Below are 14,672 nucleotides of genomic sequence, written 5' to 3' on the forward strand. Positions count from 1 at the left end.
TTGCAGAAAGGCGCCATCCTGTCAAACATAAGAAGGGAAATGTGAAACTCAATCTTAGGGGTGAGTCGAGGCAGCTTTTAGGTGATTTATGTGTGCAAGACATTATTAAGCCTGTTGATGTAGCACAGTTGATTTCCGCTGTCCTAAAGTGGGCAAAAGGAGGGGTGTCTAAATAAGATTGTGTGCAGGTTGGCGCTCACTCACCAAGAATATAGTTACTGAACATCATTCGATTTCCAAAATACAGGAAATGATAGGCATGCTGAGGGATGCCGGTTATTTTACAATAGAACTTAATGCAGCACTTCATCAAATGATACTTGAAGCCAATTCTCAATTCTTAACTACCTCTGTTACGCCATTTGGTGCTTATAAATATTTGCGTATACCATGCCGACCCACATTCGTGACTACTATTTTACAAAGCTAATGTACAGATTTCAAAATCTCCAGCCAGTACAAGCTTTCCTGGACGATGGTTTGATTCATGCCTATAGTGTCGAGGAATACAACAGGATATTAACAGGAATTCACGGGGTGCTGAAAGATAGGGAGTATGACTGTGACAAAAGAGAACTGCAAGTTTTTGACATTCTGTGGAGCATTCAATTTGGAGGTTTGGTGGAAGCAGTAACTGAGGGACCCTGTACGATTTACAAAGATCAACTAAGATTGTTCATACAAATGAGTGCATATTATTTGGGACAAGTGCTAGAGTTAAATCCCACAATATATTTACTTGGCATGGAAAACCACAGGGGCCATTTGATAGCTTCTACATGTGATGAGTACAAAGAAAAACATGCAGCAATTTTCGCTGCATGAAGTGTATAATCCTTTAAAAGCTCAATTTAGATCTAAATATTGCCCCATTTTTACAAGAACCACCATATCCGATCTATAAATATGCTCAACTTTAGTTGCAATCAGCAAGCAATAATCATATGTGGAATGGCAATCTGATTTCAGGAGTCAGATCCGTACGAGTTCTCTTCATAAAGTCAGGTTCGGGATTGTCTCATCATTAATCAGACTGATTTTAAACCTTACACCACATGTGGAGGAGCGAAGCATACTTTTAGAATGCAGCATCTGTATGACCATCTTCGGTCAGACAATGCATCTGTGCTTCTTAGAAGCACTACAGACAAATCGGTCTTTTCAAATAGATAGCATGGCCCACAAAACACCGACCTCACAAGTTCACCCAATATCAAGAGTTAAGCTATAGCATGTACATAGGTCCCACAGCATACAAAGATCCAAGTCTTAGTAAGACAACGCAAGAAGGACATCAAGTTGCACAATAAAAGACATTTAAGCTACAAAGTCTAACTGACGCCTGCTTGAAAATAGTTCCTCACCTTTTTGGAGGGTAGCCGGGATAACAGCAGCATTCTTCGGGCCATCATTCCTAAAAGCGAAGGCACAGTATGTTAAGCACTATTTAGTAAGAGAACCTGAAAGAAACAGTACATCATTCTTCACCCACTCGAGTCTCTACCTCACCGGAGCTGAAAAGTATAGCAAATCTTAACAGCCTGCAAGAGGAGAAGAGTTCCACGGTCCCTCCTTTAGCCCCACTTACGAAGCTCTCTTGCAAAAACACCAAGTCACTTTTAGCTGCCTGCAATATGATGCATGGGCGTCTGTCCAGCTCAGATTTATGAGTACATGATAGGTTTCTCATTATTGAACACTCGTTCTCAGTGAGGGCAAGTGTATCATCATCGCCAGAGGAGCCTGTAGAGGCAGCAGTCAGTGGTGACAAGGAACGAGGACCACAACATTTGACCAAAAAGCAGGAATGAGCACTGGTTAAGACATTGGCACTACAATCCATCAAGACACACAGGAACAACTGAAAGGTACTCTCAACCTGCAATTCGAAGTAAGATGAATTATGGGGAGCACTGAAACAGGTCAGACACACTACTCAGTTGGACGAGGGCACAAAGGCTGGGGGAAAGGAATAGCAGAGTATCAAATGAAGGGGAGCTCAATGCTTACCAGATAAAAGAGCAGCACCTACAGGAGGTACCTCTGAAAAATGTAGCCTACAAGCTAAACATGAAAACTCAAGCTCAATTACTTTGCACACGCTGTGAACTAACTGGACCCTAATAGCCTAATCGTGAAGGATGGAAAAGAGTATCTGGTGGTTTGACATGCCAAAAACCAGACAGGTCATAAAGCTCACCAGTCAATAAGCAACTACAGAGGTTCACAAAGTCAAGAGAAGCCCCATGCCCGTGCTAACAGCCAATCAACACTCGCTTTCAAAATTGCGTTCTCGGTTTTAACTGCACTGCGACACAAATCAGTCACATAAGGCAATGTCTGGGTGTGCCATTTTCCCCTTTGGCCTTCTCCCTCTTCTGAAGGCTTGGGGTCTGGTTGCACCAAGAGGCAGATTACAGACAGGTCATGGAGTACAGGGGTTACATGGGAGCACCATGGTGGGTCTTGTAGCCTCCATGCTTCAGGAAGGCCTGGTGCAGGGGTGGAAGTAAGGGTGCAATCCTTACATTCTTCTCTCTATTATTCCCACCCAGTCTTGGATCTGGTCCCATGGTACGGACTTTGGTGCAGCATAATCTAATGGACAAGCAGCACAATATCGCCTCTTGCGCTGAAAGGTTGACACTTGTTAGTGGGTTAACTGCAAAGGAGGAAAACTCAAAATGACAATTCATCCGAGTGGCTAGAGAAGTTTAAGTATGCCGTTTAGTGATTATATTTCCCCTTGGATGCAAACACTGCAATTATTTTGGTGAACAAAAGAAAATTATTGTATTCTTCTGTGGCAGTTTTATGGCTTTATAGCATTTACTTAACTATGAGAGAACAACTTTACAAACCCACCACAAGACTCAGATTTTTTTTCTGAATGGTCAATTTGCTTGTAAGTGTAGATCACCAGATATTTTTGGCAATGAATAGCAGCGGTTTTGAGTCCTGTTGTGTAAAGTTAATGGAAGTGACCAACCAAAAGAACTAGCTTCAGAGCTAGTGCAGTGGGCGGCAGACATTTGGAGCAGGATAGACACTACCGGGCAGAGCAAAAAAGGGAGGAGGGCTGTGGCTATCTAACATACTGTTCAAATGAGGCTAGCCAAAGCAGTAACATGCTGGTCAATCAAGGTCAGGCTGACCCATCACAGCATGCAACGGCTGTGCCTGACGTAGAGTACATAGAATGCGGTTACGTCCCCACGCATGGTGAGAAGATGCAGTGGTCCTTTTCGGTTTAGCAGATAAATCGCGGACACAAAACATTCACTGGTCACAAAAGGCCAGCGTTAACTGAAATTGGAACAAAGAAAATATTCAAGTATTCTTTACTGGCCTAAAAGCTATCAGGATATAAGAAATGAACAGCACTGTGCACAGTTTTGTAGAAATTGCAAACTGGTGTCAGTTATTTTGACAAAGTGGAACATAAAGCTAAGGAGATACTGTAGGCCTAACCATGGCAACGTCGCAGAGTGTGCAACCGCCTACCGCAGTTTTCCTAAATCCAGGTAAGAAAAACATTAAGTGAAAACAATGGCACAGAGTTTTCAATCCTCATTAGGTAGAAATTGATAGAAAGTCATTTGAAACACTGTTTTATTTCATTGGGTAATGAGGGCCAAACAAATGTGAACACTTACCAGAAGCTGAGCCGATCCCAGCTGAATTTGGCAGACGACACGAGTACACTGAAGCTGTGAATCGAAAGTAATGGCACTTTAAGGAGGATCACGTTTCGAAGTAGAAGCGCATAACTTTTAGTAGAAACAAGGAAAGCAGGAAAATAATGACAAATATATGGCTGCACTAAGGATTCCGGGCTGCTACACAGGGAATTTGGAAACTGCACAGACCAAGATCTCAGAGACCAAATTGAGATGAATACTTATTTTAATAATCTTCATAAAAGATTACTCTGTAGACAAAAGTCCAGCCCCTGAGAGAATATGTATGAACAGCCAAGTGGTTTGAGAAGTTAATGTTACCTGCTCTGGCCATTGCAAGAAAGAGCACAATTGATTCACCCTACTGTCAATTTTGTGAGTTAGAGAAAAGTCATATACAAAAGGAAGGGAGAGGGAGATATCTATTCAAGATGTGGTTCAAGGACACGAGGGAAGCAATTCCGCTGGTCCAGCAGTGGGAAAGAAGTGCAAAATATCAGGACCCTTTTAAAAGTGTGTTTAAGGCACATAACTCAGTGAGAGTAAGTCACATAAAGGAGAAAATAAATCATGTGAGTGAAAGAATGTCAAAACTGGCGTTAACAGTAGATAAAGAGTTATGACTGATTTGGGTTTACTTGTAACTATTTTATCGGAATACAGTTTTACAGAAGTTCCGGCAAATGAGCTCCTGAAGGCTTCATATATTAAAAATGAAGTGTTTGGTGAGCACGTATCATTACTTACGGCTATATGAAGACTGCTGAGGAGATTAAGGACAGTGGTACTTACACAAAAGTTTACATAGCGAGTGACAGTAGAGACCTAATTGGATGGGTTAATCAGGGTAGATTAGGGTCCGCACCAGGTACAGATAGCCCATCGATTCTGATGGGGCGGATGGATGAGTGTCATATTTTGAACTGTTTTGGAGAGGTTTTCTTTGTCAAAGTAGGTTGTAGCAAACGGTTTGAGCACACAATTTTGCAGAAAGGCGCCATCCTGTCAAACATAAGAAGGGAAATGTGAAACTCAATCTTAGGGGTGAGTCGAGGCAGCTTTTAGGTGATTTATGTGTGCAAGACATTATTAAGCCTGTTGATGTAGCACAGTTGATTTCCGCTGTCCTAAAGTGGGCAAAAGGAGGGGTGTCTAAATAAGATTGTGTGCAGGTTGGCGCTCACTCACCAAGAATATAGTTACTGAACATCATTCGATTTCCAAAATACAGGAAATGATAGGCATGCTGAGGGATGCCGGTTATTTTACAATAGAACTTAATGCAGCACTTCATCAAATGATACTTGAAGCCAATTCTCAACTCTTAACTACCTCTGTTACGCCATTTGGTGCTTATAAATATTTGCGTATACCATGCCGACCCACATTCGTGACTACTATTTTCCAAAGCTAATGTACAGATTTCAAAATCTCCAGCCAGTACAAGCTTTCCTGGACGATGGTTTGATTCATGCCTATAGTGTCGAGGAATACAACAGGATATTAACAGGAATTCACGGGGTGCTGAAAGATAGGGAGTATGACTGTGACAAAAGAGAACTGCAAGTTTTTGACATTCTGTGGAGCATTCAATTTGGAGGTTTGGTGGAAGCAGTAACTGAGGGACCCTGTACGATTTACAAAGATCAACTAAGATTGTTCATACAAATGAGTGCATATTATTTGGGACAAGTGCTAGAGTTAAATCCCACAATATATTTACTTGGCATGGAAAACCACAGGGGCCATTTGATAGCTTCTACATGTGAGGAGTACAAAGAAAAACATGCAGCAATTTTCGCTGCATGAAGTGTATAATCCTTTAAAAGCTCAATTTAGATCTAAATATTGCCCCATTTTTACAAGAACCACCATATCCGATCTATAAATATGCTCAACTTTAGTTGCAATCAGCAAGCAATAATCATATGTGGAATGGCAATCTGATTTCAGGAGTCAGATCCGTACGAGTTCTCTTCATAAAGTCAGGTTCGGGATTGTCTCATCATTAATCAGACTGATTTTAAACCTTACACCACATGTGGAGGAGCGAAGCATACTTTTAGAATGCAGCATCTGTATGACCATCTTCGGTCAGACAATGCATCTGTGCTTCTTAGAAGCACTACAGACAAATCGGTCTTTTCAAATAGATAGCATGGCCCACAAAACACCGACCTCACAAGTTCACCCAATATCAAGAGTTAAGCTATAGCATGTACATAGGTCCCACAGCATACAAAGATCCAAGTCTTAGTAAGACAACGCAAGAAGGACATCAAGTTGCACAATAAAAGACATTTAAGCTACAAAGTCTAACTGACGCCTGCTTGAAAATAGTTCCTCACCTTTTTGGAGGGTAGCCGAGATAACAGCAGCATTCTTCGGGCCATCATTCCTAAAAGCGAAGGCACAGTATGTTAAGCACTATTTAGTAAGATAACCTGAAAGAAACAGTACATCATTCTTCACCCACTCGAGTCTCTACCTCACCGGAGCTGAAAAGTATAGCAAATCTTAACAGCCTGCAAGAGGAGAAGAGTTCCACGGTCCCTCCTTTAGCCCCACTTACGAAGCTCTCTTGCAAAAACACCAAGTCACTTTTAGCTGCCTGCAATATGATGCATGGGCGTCTGTCCAGCTCAGATTTATGAGTACATGATAGGTTTCTCATTATTGAACACTCGTTCTCAGTGAGGGCAAGTGTATCATCATCGCCAGAGGAGCCTGTAGAGGCAGCAGTCAGTGGTGACAAGGAACGAGGACCACACCATTTGACCAAAAAGCAGGAATGAGCACTGGTTAAGACATTGGCACTACAATCCATCAAGACACACAGGAACAACTGAAAGGTACTCTCAACCTGCAATTCGAAGTAAGATGAATTATGGGGAGCACTGAAACAGGTCAGACACCCTACTCAGTTGGACGAGGGCACAAAGGCTGGGGGAAAGGAATAGCAGAGTATCAAATGAAGGGGAGCTCAATGCTTACCAGATAAAAGAGCAGCACCTACAGGAGGTACCTCTGAAAAATGTAGCCTACAAGCTAAACATGAAAACTCAAGCTCAATTACTTTGCACACGCTGTGAACTAACTGGACCCTAATAGCCTAATCGTGAAGGATGGAAAAGAGTATCTGGTGGTTTGACATGCCAAAAACCAGACAGGTCATAAAGCTCACCAGTCAATAAGCAACTACAGAGGTTCACAAAGTCAAGAGAAGCCCCATGCCCGTGCTAACAGCCAATCAACACTCGCTTTCAAAATTGCGTTCTCGGTTTTAACTGCACTGCGACACAAATCAGTCACATAAGGCAATGTCTGGGTGTGCCATTTTCCCCTTTGGCCTTCTCCCTCTTCTGAAGGCTTGGGGTCTGGTTGCACCAAGAGGCAGATTACAGACAGGTCATGGAGTACAGGGGTTACATGGGAGCACCATGGTGGGTCTTGTAGCCTCCATGCTTCAGGAAGGCCTGGTGCAGGGGTGGAAGTAAGGGTGCAATCCTTACATTCTTCTCTCTATTATTCCCACCCAGTCTTGGATCTGGTCCCATGGTACGGAATTTGGTGCAGCATAATCTAATGGACATGCAGCACAATATCGCCTCTTGCGCTGAAAGGTTGACACTTGTTAGTGGGTTAACTGCAAAGGAGAAAAACTCAAAATGACAATTCATCCGAGTGGCTAGAGAAGTTTAAGTATGCAGTTTAGTGATTATATTTCCCCTTGGATGCAAACACTGCAATTATTTTGGTGAACAAAAGAAAATTATTGTATTCTTCTGTGGCAGTTTTATGGCTTTATAGCATTTACTTAACTATGAGAGAACAACTTTACAAACCCACCACAAGACTCAGATTTTTTTTCTGAATGGTCAATTTGCTTGTAAGTGTAGATCACCAGATATTTTTGGCAATGAATAGCAGCGGTTTTGAGTCCTGTTGTGTAAAGTTAATGGAAGTGACCAACCAAAAGAACTAGCTTCAGAGCTAGTGCAGTGGGCGGCAGACATTTGGAGCAGGATAGACACTACCGGGCAGAGCAAAAAAGGGAGGAGGGCTGTGGCTATCTAACATACTGTTCAAATGAGGCTAGCCAAAGCAGTAACATGCTGGTCAATCAAGGTCAGGCTGACCCATCACAGCATGCAACGGCTGTGCCTGACGTAGAGTACATAGAATGCGGTTAGGTCCCCACGCATGGTGAGAAGATGCAGTGGTCCTTTTCGGTTTAGCAGATAAATCGCGGACACAAAACATTCACTGGTCACAAAAGGCCAGCGTTAACTGAAATTGGAACAAAGAAAATATTCAAGTATTCTTTACTGGCCTAAAAGCTATCAGGATATAAGAAATGAACAGCACTGTGCACAGTTTTGTAGAAATTGCAAACTGGTGTCAGTTATTTTGACAAAGTGGAAGATAAAGCTAAGGAGATACTGTAGGCCTAACCATGGCAACGTCGCAGAGTGTGCAACCGCCTACCGCAGTTTTCCAAAATCCAGGTAAGAAAAACATTAAGTGAAAACAATGGCACAGAGTTTTCAATCCTCATTAGGTAGAAATTGATAGAAAGTCATTTGAAACACTGTTTTATTTCATTGGGTAATGAGGGCCAAACAAATGTGAACACTTACCAGAAGCTGAGCCGATCCCAGCTGAATTTGGCAGACGACACGAGTACACTGAAGCTGTGAATCGAAAGAAATGGCACTTTAAGGAGGATCACGTTTCGAAGTAGAAGCGCATAACTTTTAGTAGAAACAAGGAAAGCAGGAAAATAATGACAAATATATGGCTGCACTAAGGATTCCGGGCTGCTACACAGTGAATTTGGAAACTGCACAGACCAAGATCTCAGAGACCAAATTGAGATGAATACTTATTTTAATAATCTTCATAAAAGATTACTCTGTAGACAAAAGTCCAGCCCCTGAGAGAATATGTATGAACAGCCAAGGGGTTTGAGAAGTTAATGTTACCTGCTCTGGCCATTGCAAGAAAGAGCACAATTGATTCACCCTACTGTCAATGTTGTGAGTTAGAGAAAAGTCATATACAAAAGGAAGGGAGAGGGAGATATCTATTCAAGATGTGGTTCAAGGACACGAGGGAAGCAATTCCGCTGGTCCAGCAGTGGGAAAGAAGTGCAAAATATCAGGACACTTTTAAAAGTGTGTTTAAGGCACATAACTCAGTGAGAGTAAGTCACATAAAGGAGAAAATAAATCATGTGAGTGAAAGAATGTCAAAACTGGCGTTAACAGTAGATAAAGAGTTATGACTGATTTGGGTTTACTTGTAACTATTTTATCGGAATACAGTTTTACAGAAGTTCCGGCAAATGAGCTCCTGAAGGCTTCATATATTAAAAATGAAGTGTTTGGTGAGCACGTATCATTACTTACGGCTATATGAAGACTGCTGAGGAGATTAAGGACAGTGGTACTTACACAAAAGTTTACATAGCGAGTGACAGTAGAGACCTAATTGGATGGGTTAATCAGGGTAGATTAGGGTCCGCACCAGGTACAGATAGCCCATCGATTCTGATGGGGCGGATGGATGAGTGTCATATTTTGAACTGTTTTGGAGAGGTTTTCTTTGTCAAAGTAGGTTGTAGCAAACGGTTTGAGCACACAATTTTGCAGAAAGGCGCCATCCTGTCAAACATAAGAAGGGAAATGTGAAACTCAATCTTAGGGGTGAGTCGAGGCAGCTTTTAGGTGATTTATGTGTGCAAGACATTATTAAGCCTGTTGATGTAGCACAGTTGATTTCCGCTGTCCTAAAGTGGGCAAAAGGAGGGGTGTCTAAATAAGATTGTGTGCAGGTTGGCGCTCACTCACCAAGAATATAGTTACTGAACATCATTCGATTTCCAAAATACAGGAAATGATAGGCATGCTGAGGGATGCCGGTTATTTTACAATAGAACTTAATGCAGCACTTCATCAAATGATACTTGAAGCCAATTCTTAACTACCTCTGTTACGCCATTTGGTGCTTATAAATATTTGCGTATACCATGCCGACCCACATTTGTGACTACTATTTTACAAAGCTAATGTACAGATTTCAAAATCTCCAGCCAGTACAAGCTTTCCTGGACGATGGTTTGATTCATGCCTATAGTGTCGAGGAATACAACAGGATATTAACAGGAATTCACGGGGTGCTGAAAGATAGGGAGTATGACTGTGACAAAAGAGAACTGCAAGTTTTTGACATTCTGTGGAGCATTCAATTTGGAGGTTTGGTGGAAGCAGTAACTGAGGGACCCTGTACGATTTACAAAGATCAACTAAGATTGTTCATACAAATGAGTGCATATTATTTGGGACAAGTGCTCGAGTTAAATCCCACAATATATTTACTTGGCATGGAAAACCACAGGGGCCATTTGATAGCTTCTACATGTGATGAGTACAAAGAAAAACATGCAGCAATTTTCGCTGCATGAAGTGTATAATCCTTTAAAAGCTCAATTTAGATCTAAATATTGCCCCATTTTTACAAGAACCACCATATCCGATCTATAAATATGCTCAACTTTAGTTGCAATCAGCAAGCAATAATCATATGTGGAATGGCAATCTGATTTCAGGAGTCAGATCCGTACGAGTTCTCTTCATAAAGTCAGGTTCGGGATTGTCTCATCATTAATCAGACTGATTTTAAACCTTACACCACATGTGGAGGAGCGAAGCATACTTTTAGAATGCAGCATCTGTAGGACCATCTTCGGTCAGACAATGCATCTGTGCTTCTTAGAAGCACTACAGACAAATCGGTCTTTTCAAATAGATAGCATGGCCCACAAAACACCGACCTCACAAGTTCACCCAATATCAAGAGTTAAGCTATAGCATGTACATAGGTCCCACAGCATACAAAGATCCAAGTCTTAGTAAGACAACGCAAGAAGGACATCAAGTTGCACAATAAAAGACATTTAAGCTACAAAGTCTAACTGACGCCTGCTTGAAAATAGTTCCTCACCTTTTTGGAGGGTAGCCGAGATAACAGCAGCATTCTTCGGGCCATCATTCCTAAAAGCGAAGGCACAGTATGTTAAGCACTATTTAGTAAGATAACCTGAAAGAAACAGTACATCATTCTTCACCCACTCGAGTCTCTACCTCACCGGAGCTGAAAAGTATAGCAAATCTTAACAGCCTGCAAGAGGAGAAGAGTTCCACGGTCCCTCCTTTAGCCCCACTTACGAAGCTCTCTTGCAAAAACACCAAGTCACTTTTAGCTGCCTGCAATATGAGGCATGGGCGTCTGTCCAGCTCAGATTTATGAGTACATGATAGGTTTCTCATTATTGAACACTCGTTCTCAGTGAGGGCAAGTGTATCATCATCGCCAGAGGAGCCTGTAGAGGCAGCAGTCAGTGGTGACAAGGAACGAGGACCACAACATTTGACCAAAAAGCAGGAATGAGCACTGGTTAAGACATTGGCACTACAATCCATCAAGCCACACAGGAACAACTGAAAGGTACTCTCAACCTGCAATTCAAAGTAAGATGAATTATGGGGAGCACTGACAAACAGGTCAGTTACACTACTCAGTTGGACGAGGGTACAAAGGCTGGGGGAAAGGAATAGCAGAGTATCAAATGAAGGGGAGCTGAATGCTTACCAGATAAAAGAGCAGCACCTACAGGAGGTACCTCTGAAAAATGTAGCCTACAAGCGAAACATGAAAACTCAAGCTCAATTACTTTGCACACGCTGTGAACTAACTGGACCCTAATAGCCTAATCGTGAAGGATGGAAAAGAGTATCTGGTGGTTTGACATGCCAAAAACCAGACAGGTCATAAAGCTCACCAGTCAATAAGCAACTACAGAGGTTCACAAAGTCAAGAGAAGCCCTATGCCCGTGCTAACAGCCAATCAACACTCGCTTTCAAAATTGCGTTCTCGGTTTTAACTGCAATGCGACACAAATCATTCACATAAGGCAATGACTGGGTGTGCCATTTTCCCCTTTGGCCTTCTCCCTCTTCTGAAGGCTTGGGGTCTGGTTGCACCAAGAGGCAGATTACAGACAGGTCATGGAGTGCAGGGGTTACATGGGAGCACCATGGTGGGTCTTGTAGCCTCCATGCTTCAGGAAGGCCTGGTGCAGGGGTGGAAGTAAGGGTGCAATCCTTACATTCTTCTCTCTATTATTCCCACCCAGTCTTGGATCTGGTCCCATGGTACGGACTTTGGTGCAGCATAATCTAATGGACATGCAGCACAATATCGCCTCTTGCGCTGAAAGGTTGACACTTGTTAGTGGGTTAACTGCAAAGGAGGAAAACTCAAAATGACAATTCATCCGAGTGGCTAGAGAAGTTTAGGTATGCAGTTTAGTGATTATATTTCCCCTTGGATGCAAACACTGCAATTATTTTGGTGAACAAAAGAAAATTATTGTATTCTTCTGTGGCAGTTTTATGGCTTTATAGCATTTACTTAACTATGAGCGAACAACTTTACAAACCCACCACAAGACTCAGATTTTTTTTTCTGAATGGTCAATTTGCTTGTAAGTGTAGATCACCAGATATTTTTGGCAATGAATAGCAGCGGTTTTGAGTCCTGTTGTGTAAAGTTAATGGAAGTGACCAACCAAAAGAACCAGCTTCAGAGAAAAATTAAGTACATCTAGTGCAGTGGGCGGCAGACATTTGGAGCTGGATAGACACTACCGGGCAGAGCAAAAAAGGGAGGAGGGCTGTGGCTATCTAACATACTGTTCAAATGAGGCTAGCAAAGCAGTAACATGCTGGTCAATCAAAGTCAGGCTGACCCATCACAGCATGCAACGGCTGTGCCTGACCTAGAGTACATAGAATGCGGTTACGTCCCCACGCATGGTGAGAAGATGCAGTGGTCCTTTTCGGTTTAGCAGATAAATCGCGGACACAAAACATTCACTGGTCACAAAAGGCCAGCGTTAACTGAAATTGGAACAAAGAAAATATTCAAGTATTCTTTACTGGCCTAAAAGCTATCGGGATATAAGAAATGAACAGCACTGTGCACAGTTTTGTAGAAATTGCAAACTGGTGTTAGTTATTTTGACAAAGTGGAAGATAAAGCTAAGGAGATACTGCAGGCCTAACCATGGCAACGTCGCAGAGTGTGCAACAGCCTACCACAGTTTTCCAAAATCCAGGCAAGAAAAACATTAAGTGAAAACAATGGCACAGAGTTTTCAATTCCTCATTAGGTAGAAATTGATAGAAAGTCATTTGAAACACTGTTTTATTTCATTGGGTGATGAGGGCCAAACAAATGTGAACACTTACCAGAAGCTGAGCCGATCCCAGCTGAATTTGGCAGACGACACGAGTACACTGAAGCTGTTAATCGAAAGAAATGGCACTTTAAGGAGGATCACGTTTCGAAGTAGAAGCGCATAACTTTTAGTAGAAACAAGGAAAGCAGGAAAATAATGACAAATATATGGCTGCACTAAGGATTCCGGGCTGCTACACAGTGAATTTGGAAACTGCACTGACCAAGATCTCAGAGACCAAATTGAGATGAATACTTTTAATAATCGTCATAAAAGATTACTCTGTAGACAAAAGTCCAGCCCCTGAGAGAATATGTATGAACAGCCAAGTGGTTTGAGAAGTTAATGTTACCTGCTCTGGCCATTGCAAGAAAGAGCACAATTGATTCACCCTACTGTCCATGTTGTGAGTTAGAGAAAAGTCATATACAAAAGGAAGGGAGAGGGAGATATCTATTCAAGATGTGGTTCAAGGACACGAGGGAAGCAATTCCGCTGGTCCAGCAGTGGGAAAGAAGTGCAAAATATCAGGACACTTTTAAAAGTGTGTTTAAGGCACATAACTCAGTGAGAGTAAGTCACATAAAGGAGAAAATAAATCATGTGAGTGAAAGAATGTCAAAACTGGCGTTAACAGTAGATAAAGGGTTATGACTGATTTGGGTTTACTTGTAACTATTTTATCGGAATACAGTTTTACAGAAGTTCTGGCAAATGAGCTCCTGAAGGCTTCATATATTAAAAATGAAGTGTTTGGTGAGCACGTATCATTACTTACGGCTATATGAAGACTGCTGAGGAGATTAAGGACAGTGGTACCTACACAAAAGGCTACGTAGCGAGTGACAGTAGAGACCTAGTTGGATGGGTTAATCAGGGTAGATTAGGGACCGCACCAGGTACAGATAACCCATCGATTTTGATGGGGCGGATGGATGAGTGTCATATTTTGAACTGCTTTGGAGAGGTTTTCTTTGTCAAAGTAGGTTGTAGCAAACGGTTTGAGCACACAATTTTGCAGAAAGGCGCCATCCTGTCAAACATAAGAAGGGAAATGTGAAACTCAATCTTAGGGGTGAGTTGAGGCAGCTTTTAGGTGATTTATGTGTGCAAGAGATTATTAAGCCTGTTGATGTAGCACAGTTGATTTCCGCTGTCCTAGAGTGGGCAAAAGGAGGGGTGTCTAAATAAGATTGTGTGCAGGTTGGCGCTCACTCACCAAGAATATAGTTACTGAACATCATTCGATTTCCAAAATACAGGAAATGATAGGCATGCTGAGGGATGCCGGTTATTTTACAACAATAGAACTTAATGCAGCACTTCATCAAATGATACTTGAAGCCAATTCTCAAATCTTAACTACCTCGGACGCCATTTGGTGCTCATAAATATTTGCGTATACCATGCCGACCCACATTCATGACTACTATTTTACAAAGCTAATGTACAGATTTAAAAATCTCCAGCCAGTACAAGCTTTCCTGGACGATGGTTTGATTCATGCCTATAGTGTCGAGGAATACAACAGGATATTAACAGGAATTAACGGGGTGCTGAAAGATAGGGAGTATGACTGTGACAAAAGAGAAATGCAAGTTTTTGACATTCTGTGGAGCATTCAATTTGGAGGTTTGGTGGAAGCAGTAACTGAGGGACCCTGTACGATTTACAAAGATCAACTAAG

General features: G+C 42.0%; 1 protein-coding gene and 6 non-coding genes across 7 annotated transcripts in view; all 7 read right to left on the reverse strand.

The window, feature by feature from the left end:
* The window catches only part of LOC147707714 (uncharacterized), a 56,627-nt gene that overhangs the window by 17,278 nt on the left and 24,677 nt on the right, over positions 1-14,672 (reverse strand). The gene's annotated exons all lie outside the window — the stretch shown is intronic.
* On the reverse strand, positions 963-1,030 carry LOC147707722 (small nucleolar RNA SNORD50). The gene has a single exon (XR_015296842.1). It is a non-coding gene; the product is annotated as a small nucleolar RNA SNORD50 (small nucleolar RNA).
* On the reverse strand, positions 1,653-1,738 carry LOC147707723 (small nucleolar RNA SNORD103/SNORD85). The gene has a single exon (XR_015296810.1). It is a non-coding gene; the product is annotated as a small nucleolar RNA SNORD103/SNORD85 (small nucleolar RNA).
* On the reverse strand, positions 5,627-5,694 carry LOC147707724 (small nucleolar RNA SNORD50). The gene has a single exon (XR_015296843.1). It is a non-coding gene; the product is annotated as a small nucleolar RNA SNORD50 (small nucleolar RNA).
* Positions 6,317-6,402, reverse strand: LOC147707725 (small nucleolar RNA SNORD103/SNORD85). The gene has a single exon (XR_015296811.1). It is a non-coding gene; the product is annotated as a small nucleolar RNA SNORD103/SNORD85 (small nucleolar RNA).
* Positions 10,284-10,351, reverse strand: LOC147707726 (small nucleolar RNA SNORD50). Its single transcript, XR_015296844.1, has one exon. It is a non-coding gene; the product is annotated as a small nucleolar RNA SNORD50 (small nucleolar RNA).
* Positions 10,974-11,059, reverse strand: LOC147707727 (small nucleolar RNA SNORD103/SNORD85). The gene has a single exon (XR_015296812.1). It is a non-coding gene; the product is annotated as a small nucleolar RNA SNORD103/SNORD85 (small nucleolar RNA).

Source organism: Lissotriton vulgaris, chromosome 6, assembly GCF_964263255.1.
Source record: "Lissotriton vulgaris chromosome 6, aLisVul1.2, whole genome shotgun sequence".
Classification (NCBI taxonomy): domain Eukaryota; kingdom Metazoa; phylum Chordata; class Amphibia; order Caudata; family Salamandridae; genus Lissotriton; species Lissotriton vulgaris.